Genomic DNA, 12,708 nt, shown 5'->3' on the forward strand with positions numbered 1-12,708 from the left:
ATATAAAGAGATGAGAGGGGGGACTTAACAAGAAAGAGAGAAGATGGAAAGGAGGGTATAGGATGGGGGAGAGTTTATCGTATGTCTTCAACACAAAGGTAGGACATCTCTAGTACAAATAACCTTTGTTTAAATTTTATTTTTAACAAATTAATGATTTGGTGAATTATTATAGTCACCGTAGATCACTCACACAAAGTATTCCATAGGCAATTAGGGATTGTCAGGAAGTACAGATATACAGGGCTCTGCTTATAATTAAGGTGGGGCTATGAGGTCAGATTATCATAGCCACACTCCATGATTATAATGGCCCTGTGTTGCCCACTGGATCCAGGAAGTTGGGTTTAATTCCCTGAAGTCTGGGGAATCTTGAGGAATCCTTGGCGTCTTCTGGGAGAGAGTTGACAGGTATGAGCAGAATGCTCTGGAACACCTTTGCAGAGACAGTAGTGTAAATCATCCAGCACTGCATAAAAATAAAATGTACAGTATAACGCTGCCCTCCATTATAAGCAGAGGAAGTAATATTTTATTTCCATTTATACAAACCCAACATTTTCGACAACGTTGTACAATTGGAAAGATTTATTGAACATACCATGAATAACTTCAGCAGTATATAACAAAACAATAGGTAAAAGGACCCTGCTTCAAATTGAGGAGATTGCTAAGAAAGAAATAAGCGTAAGAGAAGGAACTGCAATTATATTTATCCCGTTTCACGAGACACAATTAAATATAAATCTGTAACGCCCTAAAAAACAGCATGAGTTTATTTTGGTTGAGCTTCTTTTCTATTGTTTTACGACAGTTTGATGTTATTGAGAGTTTGCATGTGTGTTGATCTACTTAATTACATACCAGATTGCGGAGTAGGAGTGACACATCTGTTTGTTGTTTTTCTTAAATAAAATTATAAATAGCTTTTGCATAAATAAACCAATGAATTAAGGACCCATGCCAGTTAATCCGTTCAATATGGCATAAATGAATTGCTTCTTTATTATTGGTTTTCAAAAACAATGTTTTATTAATTAAATATATTTAACAAGTATAATTGAAATAAATTATAACTTATACCAATAATATTTGTAATGTTGGTTCTTCCAGGAAACAGTTTTAATCCCAGTGAACAACTAAGCTTGCAGAGTAGAGAGAGATAAAGTGTCACCCAATCAGCTCCTACTGTACCTAATTTTTCAAACACAGCCTGTAAAATGACAATGATTGAATGGTACTATGGGGGAGATTTATCAAAGCTTGGAGAGAGATAATATGGAGAGAGATAAAGTACCAACCAATCATATCCTGTCATGTTTGATAAATCTCCTCAGTCTTTTACAGCAACAATTTTGAAGTGGGCGGAGATAAAGCAACTTGTAGCCAATCAGATGATCAGAATGGTTATACACATCAACAGATAAGTGTGCAGATCTTGAAAAAGACAGTTGAGGAGATGTATCAAACCTTATAAAGAGTATAGGTGGAGACACTGCCCTTAGCAACCAATAAACTCTACCTATCTCTTTTTGTAGAATGAACATGATAAATGATAGCTACTGTTCTGTTGCTGTGAGCAATTTCTCCATTTGTCTCTGTCAAAGGTTCGATATATCTCCACCAATGGCCCATACATTCTTTTGAATGAGCAAGTGAGGGCGGAGCTTTATGTAGAGTAGATTTGCTGGAGACATGATATGGGGAAGTATATTGGAAGCAAGCAGAAAGCTACAGACTGAGGGGTAGATGTTTGAATCATTTTACATAAAAAGGTGCAAAGAACTAGAACTGAATGCATCTAAAGATCAGTTACTATAAGTACATATCTATCTTGCGTTTTAAAAAATCAAAATGTAAATCTGCTTTCATGCAGGTAGATGAATGTCTTATTGTTGAATGAATGTCTTATTATTATATCTTGTATAATAATTGCCTATGACCTGTCCTGAGATCTATATATGCAGTGGGATGCACCCACTGCTAATGGCTTTCACTGTGGAGGACACTGAGAAGGGAGTAGGGTCCATAGACAAGTGCATCTGGGGTAAGTTAGTGGAATATGCAGGAGAGATTGGGGGTCATTCCGACCTGTTCGCATGCAGCGGTTCTTCACTGCGGTGCAAAGAGGTCTGGAATGTGCATGCATGGCGTGCGCCATCATTGCCCGGCGGCAGGGGTCGCCGGGTAACGACGCTGGTTATGAAGGAAGCGGTCACAGCGGCGACCGCAAGAAGATTGATAAAAGGAAGGTGTTCCGGGGCGTTACCTGTCCGTTGGTGTCCATTTTCGGGGACTAGTAAGGAAAACGCAGGCATGTCCAGAAGAATGGAGAGTGGATGTCTGACGTCAAAGCCGGCCCCATCATCACTGGATACGTCACACAGGGTAAGTAGCTGCAGGGCTGGTCTTGTTTTACGTGAAACTTTTTTAGCATTGCAGGGCTGCACAAGCGATCACAGCCCTGCTATGCTAAAATACACTCCCCCATAGGCGGAGATTAGTTGAACGTACAGCAGCAAGATTTGCTTGGTGCGAACAACTCGGAATGACCCCCATTGGCTCCATTATTTTAGTCATATAAATAGTGTAATGTGAATAGTCTGCAGATACTAAATCAGATGTTGACAGTTATATAGTGGAAGGAGCAGGATCCCCCAGCAGCTCAAAATAGTGATGTGAGACTATGGCCAAACTGATCAATTATATTTTGTGGCATCGGATGCTTATCAATATGAAACAAAGTTTACAGTCTGCGTTCAACTTGTATGTAAGTTTTAAGTATCAGGCTGGTTCTAGACTTCGCCAAGTTCAGGGTGCAAGTTTCCTGTGCCCCACCCCCAAACCCCTGATGTGGGACGTGGCCTGATCAGGAGCATGGGCATGTCCGTTATAAAAAAAAAAAATTAAAGGGACGCTGCACAGGGGGGTGCCATTTGCTGGCGGGAGTAGGAGGGGGTGATGGTAGGGTTTGTGGCCAGTCAGTGTATAATTCTTAACTTGTGAAGGCAGGTGGATCCCTCCTCCTTGCTGCTGCTTGTTCTGTCCACAGTGTGTGAGGGCCGGGAACTGTCATAGGTTCTTCTCTTAAGGTTCAGGCAAGGCAGCACATGGGTGTTTGAGAGGAAATGCACTGCTGCTGCTCCAAGTCCATCCTCTCTCTCACCACAGCCTCTCCAAGATAGCCATGTGCGATGATGTCACACACGGGGAACAGCATCAGCAGGCACAGGATATAAATATAGCAGTGGCGGTGGGCGAAAGCAGATAGGTGCAGGTGGGGTGTCTGCTGCCCTTGGTGATAACCCTGCTTGCTTGCCCCTAGAACTGCTACTGGCTGCGATACTATCTGTGCCTGGAGCTATTGAATTGCTGCCCATGGTAAGCACGTAAGCCATCCTTTGTGACCATTTCTATTGGCACCCTATTGAGGAGCAAACAGAAATCCTCAGTACAGTAGGTTGGGCTTTCTGCCATTATCGTTGCCATGCCCTCCATAAGCTATAGCTCTTAACCCATAGCTCTGGGCACTTAACCCAGAATCAGCCATGGCTAATTGAATCTCCCCCGCAAAGACTAAAAGAGTAGCTCCTTCTGTGGAACTGTGGAAATAATACATAATGCCACCCATATGGCTGAAGATCATTTTATTATTGTACCATTTTTACTACAATTTGTTTTTTAGTTTGTGTGGATAATAAAGATTGTGAATGAACGCTATGCGAACTTAATCTGTCCATATGCATCAATGTAATTCATTTCAGATGTGATTAACATGAATTAGAACAGTAATAGTGATATATAATTAAAACCAATAGCATCACAATTGTGGTTGAGATGATAATGACCATAACTGGGTCCTGCTGTCATATAGTATTCCTTATAGATGGTGGGTAGACACCACAGCTCATACCGCATTCCTTGGTCTCCCGTTGGCAAGCTTATTATACAGGTATATTATATACTGTATTTTAATTAGAGATGAGCGCCGGAAATTTTTCGGGTTTTGTGTTTTGGTTTTGGGTTCGGTTCCGCGGCCGTGTTTTGGGTTCGACCGCGTTTTGGCAAAACCTCACTGAATTTTTTTTGTCGGATTCGGGTGTATTTTGGATTTGGGTGTTTTTTTCAAAAAACCCTAAAAAACAGCTTAAATCATAGAATTTGGGGGTCATTTTGATCCCAAAGTATTATTAACCTCAAAAACCATAATTTCCACTCATTTTCAGTCTATTCTGAATACCTCACACCTCACAATATTATTTTTAGTCCTAAAATTTGCACCGAGGTCGCTGTGTGAGTAAGATAAGCGACCCTAGTGGCCGACACAAACACCGGGCCCATCAGGGAGTGGCACTGCAGTGTCACGCAGGATGTCCCTTCCAAAAAACCCTCCCCAAACAGCACATGACGCAAAGAAAAAAAGAGGCGCAATGAGGTAGCTGACTGTGTGAGTAAGATAAGCGACCCTAGTGGCCGACACAAACACCGGGCCCATCTAGGAGTGGCACTGCAGTGTCACGCAGGATGGCCCTTCCAAAAAACCCTCCCCAAACAGCACATGACGCAAAGAAAAAAAGAGGCGCAATGAGGTAGCTGACTGTGTGAGTAAGATAAGCGACCCTAGTGGCCGACACAAACACCGGGCCCATCTAGGAGTGGCACTGCAGTGTCACGCAGGATGGCCCTTCCAAAAAACCCTCCCCAAACAGCACATGACGCAAAGAAAAAAAGAGGCGCAATGAGGTAGCTGACTGTGTGAGTAAGATAAGCGACCCTAGTGGCCGACACAAACACCGGGCCCATCTAGGAGTGGCACTGCAGTGTCACGCAGGATGGCCCTTCCAAAAAACCCTCCCCAAACAGCACATGACGCAAAGAAAAAAAGAGGCGCAATGAGGTAGCTGACTGTGTGAGTAAGATAAGCGACCCTAGTGGCCGACACAAACACCGGGCCCATCTAGGAGTGGCACTGCAGTGTCACGCAGGATGGCCCTTCCAAAAAACCCTCCCCAAACAGCACATGACGCAAAGAAAAAAAGAGGCGCAATGAGGTAGCTGACTGTGTGAGTAAGATAAGCGACCCTAGTGGCCGACACAAACACCGGGCCCATCTAGGAGTGTCACTGCAGTGTCACGCAGGATGGCCCTTCCAAAAAACCCTCCCCAAACAGCACATGACGCAAAGAAAAAAAGAGGCGCAATGAGGTAGCTGACTGTGTGAGTAAGATAAGTGACCCTAGTGGCCGACACAAACACCAGGCCCATCTAGGAGTGGCACTGCAGTGTCACGCAGGATGGCCCTTCCAAAAAACCCTCCCCAAACAGCACATGACGCAAAGAAAAAAAGAGGCGCAATGAGGTAGCTGACTGTGTGAGTAAGATAAGCGACCCTAGTGGCCGACACAAACACCGGGCCCATCTAGGAGTGGCACTGCAGTGTCACGCAGGATGTCCCTTCCAAAAAACCCTCCCCAAACAGCACATGACGCAAAGAAAAAAAGAGGCGCAATGAGGTAGCTGACTGTGTGAGTAAGATAAGCGACCCTAGTGGCCGACACAAACACCGGGCCCATCTAGGAGTGGCACTGCAGTGTCACGCAGGATGGCCCTTCCAAAAAACCCTCCCCAAACAGCACATGACGCAAAGAAAAATAAAAGAAAAAAGAGGTGCAAGATGGAATTGTCCTTGGGCCCTCCCACCCACCCTTATGTTGTATAAACAGGACATGCACACTTTAACCAACCCATCATTTCAGTGACAGGGTCTGCCACACGACTGTGACTGAAATGACGGGTTGGTTTGGACCCCCACCAAAAAAGAAGCAATTAATCTCTCCTTGCACAAACTGGCTCTACAGAGGCAAGATGTCCACCTCATCATCATCCTCCGATATATCACCGTGTACATCCCCCTCCTCACAGATTATCAATTCGTCCCCACTGGAATCCACCATCTCAGCTCCCTTTGTACTTTGTGGAGGCAATTGCTGCTGGTCAATGTCTCCACGGAGGAATTGACTATAATTCATTTTAATGAACATTATCTTCTCCACATTTTCTGGATGTAACCTCGTACGCCGATTGCTGACAAGGTGAGCGGCGGCACTAAACACTCTTTCGGAGTACACACTTGTGGGAGGGCAACTTAGGTAGAATAAAGCCAGTTTGTGCAAGGGCCTCCAAATTGCCTCTTTTTCCTGCCAGTATAAGTACGGACTGTGTGACGTGCCTGCTTGGATGCGGTCACTCATATAATCCTCCACCATTCTTTCAATGGTGAGAGAATCATATGCAGTGACAGTAGACGACATGTCCGTAATCGTTGTCAGGTCCTTCAGTCCGGACCAGATGTCAGCATCAGCAGTCGCTCCAGACTGCCCTGCATCACCGCCAGCGGGTGGGCTCGGAATTCTGAGCCTTTTCCTCGCACCCCCAGTTGCGGGAGAATGTGAAGGAGGAGATGTTGTTGACAGGTCGCGTTCCGCTTGACTTGACAATTTTCTCACCAGCAGGTCTTTCAACCCCAGCAGACTTGTGTCTGCCGGAAAGAGAGATCCAAGGTAGGCTTTAAATCTAGGATCGAGCACGGTGGCCAAAATGTAGTGCTCTGATTTCAACAGATTGACCACCCGTGAATCCTTGTTAAGCGAATTAAGGGCTCCATCCACAAGTCCCACATGCCTAGCGGAATCGCTCCGTGTTAGCTCCTCCTTCAATGTCTCCAGCTTCTTCTGCAAAAGCCTGATGAGGGGAATGACCTGACTCAGGCTGGCAGTGTCTGAACTGACTTCACGTGTGGCAAGTTCAAAGGGCATCAGAACCTTGCACAACGTTGAAATCATTCTCCACTGCGCTTGAGACAGGTGCATTCCACCTCCTATATCGTGCTCAATTGTATAGGCTTGAATGGCCTTTTGCTGCTCCTCCAACCTCTGAAGCATATAGAGGGTTGAATTCCACCTCGTTACCACTTCTTGCTTCAGATGATGGCAGGGCAGGTTCAGTAGTTTTTGGTGGTGCTCCAGTCTTCTGTACGTGGTGCCTGTACGCCGAAAGTGTCCCACAATTCTTCTGGCCACCGACAGCATCTCTTGCACGCCCCTGTCGTTTTTTTAAAAATTCTGCACCACCAAATTCAAGGTATGTGCAAAACATGGGACGTGCTGGAATTTGCCCATATTTAATGCACACACAATATTGCTGGCGTTGTCCGATGCCACAAATCCACAGGAGAGTCCAATTGGGGTAAGCCATTCCGCGATGATCTTCCTCAGTTGCCGTAAGAGGTTTTCAGCTGTGTGCGTATTCTGGAAACCGGTGATACAAAGCGTAGCCTGCCTAGGAAAGAGTTGGCGTTTGCGAGATGCTGCTACTGGTGCCGCCGCTGCTGTTCTTGCGGCGGGAGTCCATACATCTACCCAGTGGGCTGTCACAGTCATATAGTCCTGACCCTGCCCTGCTCCACTTGTCCACATGTCCGTGGTTAAGTGGACATTGGGTACAACTGCATTTTTTAGGACACTGGTGAGTCTTTTTCTGACGTCCGTGTACATTCTCGGTATTGCCTGCCTAGAGAAGTGGAACCTAGATGGTATTTGGTAACGGGGGCACACTGCCTCAATAAATTGTCTAGTTCCCTGTGAACTAACGGCGGATACCGGACGCACGTCTAACACCAACATAGTTGTCAAGGCCTCAGTTATCCGCTTTGCAGCAGGATGACTGCTGTGATATTTCATCTTCCTCGCAAAGGACTGTTGGACAGTCAATTGCTTACTGGAAGTAGTACAAGTGGGCTTACGACTTCCCCTCTGGGATGACCATCGACTCCCAGCAGCAACAACAGCAGCGCCAGCAGCAGTAGGCGTTACACGCAAGGATGCATCGGAGGAATCCCAGGCAGGAGAGGACTCGTCAGAATTGCCAGTGACATGGCCTGCAGGACTATTGGCATTCCTGGGGAAGGAGGAAATTGACACTGAGGGAGTTGGTGGGGTGGTTTGCGTGAGCTTGGTTACAAGAGGAAGGGATTTACTGGTCAGTGGACTGCTTCCGCTGTCGGCCAAAGTTTTTGAACTTGTCACTGACTTATTATGAATGCGCTGCAGGTGACGTATAAGGGAGGATGTTCCGAGGTGGTTAACGTCCTTACCCCTACTTATTACAGCTTGACAAAGGGAACACACGGCTTGACAAATGTTGTCCGCATTTCTGGTGAAATACTTCCACACCGAAGAGCTGATTTTTTTGGTATTTTCACCAGGCATGTCAACGGCCATATTCCTCCCACGGACAACAGGTGTCTCCCCGGGTGCCTGACTTAAACAAACCACCTCACCATCAGAATCCTCCTGGTCAATTTCCTCCCCAGCGCCAGCAACACCCATATCCTCCTCATCCTGGTGTACTTCAACACTGACATCTTCAATCTGACTATCAGGAACTGGACTGCGGGTGCTCCTTCCAGCACTTGCAGGGGGCGTGCAAATGGTGGAAGGCGCATGCTCTTCATGTCCAGTGTTGGGAAGGTCAGGCATCGCAACCGACACAATTGGACTCTCCTTGTGGATTTGGGATTTCGAAGAACGCACAGTTCTTTGCGGTGCTACTGCTTTTGCCAGCTTGAGTCTTTTCATTTTTCTAGCGAGAGGCTGAGTGCCTCCATCCTCATGTGAAGCTGAACCACTAGCCATGAACATAGGCCAGGGCCTCAGCCGTTCCTTGCCACTCCGTGTGGTAAATTTCATATTGGCAAGTTTACGCTTCTCCGACAATTTTATTTTAGGTTTTGGAGTCCTTTTTTTACTGATATTTGGTGTTTTGGATTTGACATGCTCTGTACTATGCCATTGGGCATCGGCCTTGGCAGACGACGTTGCTGGCATTTCATCGTCTCGGCCATGACTAGTGGCAGCAGCTTCAGCACGAGGTGGAAGTGGATCTTGATCTTTCCCTAATTTTGGAACCTCAACATTTTTGTTCTCCATATTTTAATAGGCACAACTAAAAGGCACCTCAGGTAAACAATGGAGATGGATGGATACTAGTATACAATTATGGACGGACTGCCGAGTGCCGACACAGAGGTAGCTACAGCCGTGGACTACCGTACTGTACTGTGTCTGCTGCTAATATAGACTGGATGATAATGAGATGTAGTATGTATAAAGAAGAAAGGAAAAAAAAACCACGGGTAGGTGGTATACAATTATGGATGGACTGCTGAGTGCCGACACAGAGGTAGCTACAGCCGTGGACTACCGTACTGTACTGTGTCTGCTGCTAATATAGACTGGATGATAATGAGATGTAGTATGTATAAAGAAGAAAGGGAAAAAAAACCACGGGTAGGTGGTATACAATTATGGATGGACTGCCGAGTGCCGACACAGAGGTAGCTACAGCCGTGGACTACCGTACTGTACTGTGTCTGCTGCTAATATAGACTGGATGATAATGAGATGTAGTATGTATAAAGAAGAAAGGAAAAAAAACCACGGGTAGGTGGTATACAATTATGGATGGACTGCCGAGTGCCGACACAGAGGTAGCTACAGCCATGGACTACCGTACTGTACTGTGTCTGCTGCTAATATAGACTGGATGATAATGAGATGTAGTATGTATAAAGAAGAAAGAAAAAAAAAACCACGGGTAGGTGGTATACAATTATGGACGGACTGCCGAGTGCCGACACAGAGGTAGCTACAGCCGTGGACTACCGTACTGTGTCTGCTGCTAATATAGACTGGTTGATAATGAGATGTAGTATGTATAAAGAAGAAAGAAAAAAAAACCACGGGTAGGTGGTATACAATTATGGACGGACTGCCGAGTGCCGACACAGAGGTAGCTACAGCCGTGGACTACCGTACTGTACTGTGTCTGCTGCTAATATAGACTGGATGATAATGAGATGTAGTATGTATAAAGAAGAAAGAAAAAAAAAACCACGGGTAGGTGGTATACAATTATGGACGGACTGCCGAGTGCCGACACAGAGGTAGCTACAGCCGTTGACTACCGTACTGTACTGTGTCTGCTGCTAATATAGACTGGATGATAATGAGATGTAGTATGTATAAAGAAGAAAGAAAAAAAAAACCACGGGTAGGTGGTATACAATTATGGATGGACTGCCGAGTGCCGACACAGAGGTAGCTACAGCCGTGAACTACCGTACTGTGTCTGCTGCGACTGGATGATAAATAATGATATAAAAAATATATATATATCACTACTGCAGCCGGACAGGTATATATTATATAATGACGGACCTGCTGGACACTGTCTGTCAGCAGAATGAGTTTTTTATTTTATAGAATAAAAAAACACCACACAAGTCACACGACGTGTGTTTAACTTTTACAGGCAGACAGTCAATCACAATACAATATAGTATACTATACTGGTGGTCAAGTCACTGGTCAGTCACACTGGCAGTGGCACTCCTGCAGAAAAAAAGTGTGCACTGTTTAATTTTAATATGTACTCCTGGCTCCTGCTATAACCTAACTGCTCCCCAGTCTCCCCCACAATTAAGCTGTGTGAGCACAGTCAGATATTATACATAGATGATGCAGCACACTGGGCTGAGCACAGATATGGTATGTGACTGAGTCACTGTGTATCGTTTTTTCAGGCAGAGAACGGATTATATTAAATAATATAAAACTGCACTGGTGGTCACTGGTCAGTCACTAGTATAACTAACTAATACTATCAGCAAAATTCTGCACTCTCTGTCTGAGTACTCCTCCTAAGCTCCAGTAAATGAAGTGTCACTGTCTCACTCTGTCACTAGTATAACTAACTAATACTATCAGCAAAATTCTGCACTCTCTGTCTGAGTACTCCTCCTAAGCTCCAGTAAATGAAGTGTCACTTCTCACTCTCACTCTCCTATCTATTTCTTCTCTAAACGGAGAGGACGCCAGCCACGTCCTCTCACTATCAATCTCAATGCACGTGTAAAATGGCGGCGACGCGCGGCTCCTTATATAGAATCCGAGTCTCGCGATAGAATCCGAGCCTCGCGAGAATCCGACAGCGTCATGATGACGTTCGGGCGCGCTCGGGTTAACCGAGCAAGGCGGGAAGATCCGAGTCGCTCGGATCCGTGTAAAAAATCATGAAGTTCGGGCGGGTTCGGATTCCGAGGAACCGAACCCGCTCATCTCTAATTTTAATATTACTATTTCTGGGCCTCTGCTTTGCCTTGTGCGATTACTGTCTGACAGATGCAGAGCACATTCGTACAGGAGTATTCTTACCAGTCAGGAACACCCCAAAAATAGAACTTCACTTCTAAACATCAGCAGCTCCAACGTGTAATTTCTTAAAGCATTTTTCACCAGTGTTTGTGCATTACCTTGTGGAATATCTTCTATCACATGAGTGTTTTTCTTGTACTGTAGGTCACTTGTTAAGAAACAGCCTTTTTCTTATTAGTACGAGCTATGGCAGGGTAGCCTCTAGGCTATTAGAGGTGGTTGTGCGATTACATTTTTTAGCCTTTGATATTGAAAGAGCAATGGTTGTAGATACTGCCTGAGTCGTGTGAGAAATAGATTGCAGGTTATGACCACAGATGCTCGTTCAGGCTTATTTTTAGCAGTGGCACTGGCTACTAGTTGTCCTTCACTTTCTATCTCTCATAACAAAACCTGTTTTTAGCTGAGAATAAATAATATATTTCCCCAGTTTTCCTCTAGCTTTGATCTCCTTCACCCTTCCTTAAAATACCAACTTGGTTAGATTATGGTTTTTGCATGCAAAGATCTGGATAAATCTAAGATGTGTATCTAATAATAATTATAAGATGGAACTGTTGTACAGTAACTGCATTAATGGCAGTTTACATTTTTGGACTCTTGGAACAGACCACATCCTACGTACAATGGCCCTCATTCCGAGTTGTTCGCTCGTTATTTTCCTTTGCATCGGTGCGATTTTCCGCAAACTGCGCATGCGCAATGTTCGCACTGCGGCTGCGTCAAGTAAATTTGCTAAGAAATTTGGTATTTTACTTACGGCATTACGAGGATTTTTCTTCGTTCTGGTGATCGGAGTGTGATTGACAGGAAGTGGGTGTTTCTGGGCGGAAACTGGCCGTTTTATGGGTGTAAAACGTGGGAGTGGCTGGAGAAACGGGGGAGTGCCTGGGCGAACGCTGGGTGTGTTTGTGACGTCAAACCAGGAACGAAACTGACTGAACTGATCGCAGTGGCAGAGTAAGTCTTGAGCTACTCAGAAACTGCTAAGAAATTTCTATTCGCAATTTTGCTAATCTTTCGTTCGCAATTCTGCTAAGCTAAGATTCACTCCCAGAAGGCGGCGGCTTAGCGTGTGCACTGCTGCGAAAAGTGGCTAGCGAGCGAACAACTCGGAATGAGGGCCAATAAGTTAAATATTGAGAACTTTCATGAGATACTAGTTACCAGCTCGTCAAAATGACGGAACAACACAACAGCTGTGCACACCCGAATGGAGCAACACTTGAAATGCTCCGTCAGGCACCATCTACTTGCTGCCAATGTTCAAAATACTTGAATTCCCCCCATAGATGTGAGGAGAAGCGTTAGCCTTTTGTTATATAGGATGTCTCAATATAAGTGACTTACGGTTATTTCCTATGAATAAATATTATTAAACATTACAAAACTAAAATGATATAACAGCACTTGAGTAAGGAAATATTGTTAACAG

General features: G+C 45.0%; 1 protein-coding gene across 17 annotated transcripts in view; it reads left to right on the plus strand.

Annotated features, from left to right (window-relative positions):
- The window catches only part of NRXN1 (neurexin 1), a 1,686,961-nt gene that overhangs the window by 151,151 nt on the left and 1,523,102 nt on the right, over positions 1-12,708 (plus strand). The window lies entirely within an intron of this gene.

The sequence above is a fragment of the Pseudophryne corroboree genome, chromosome 4 (genome assembly GCF_028390025.1).
Source record: "Pseudophryne corroboree isolate aPseCor3 chromosome 4, aPseCor3.hap2, whole genome shotgun sequence".
In the NCBI taxonomy this organism is placed as follows: Eukaryota; Metazoa; Chordata; class Amphibia; order Anura; family Myobatrachidae; genus Pseudophryne; species Pseudophryne corroboree.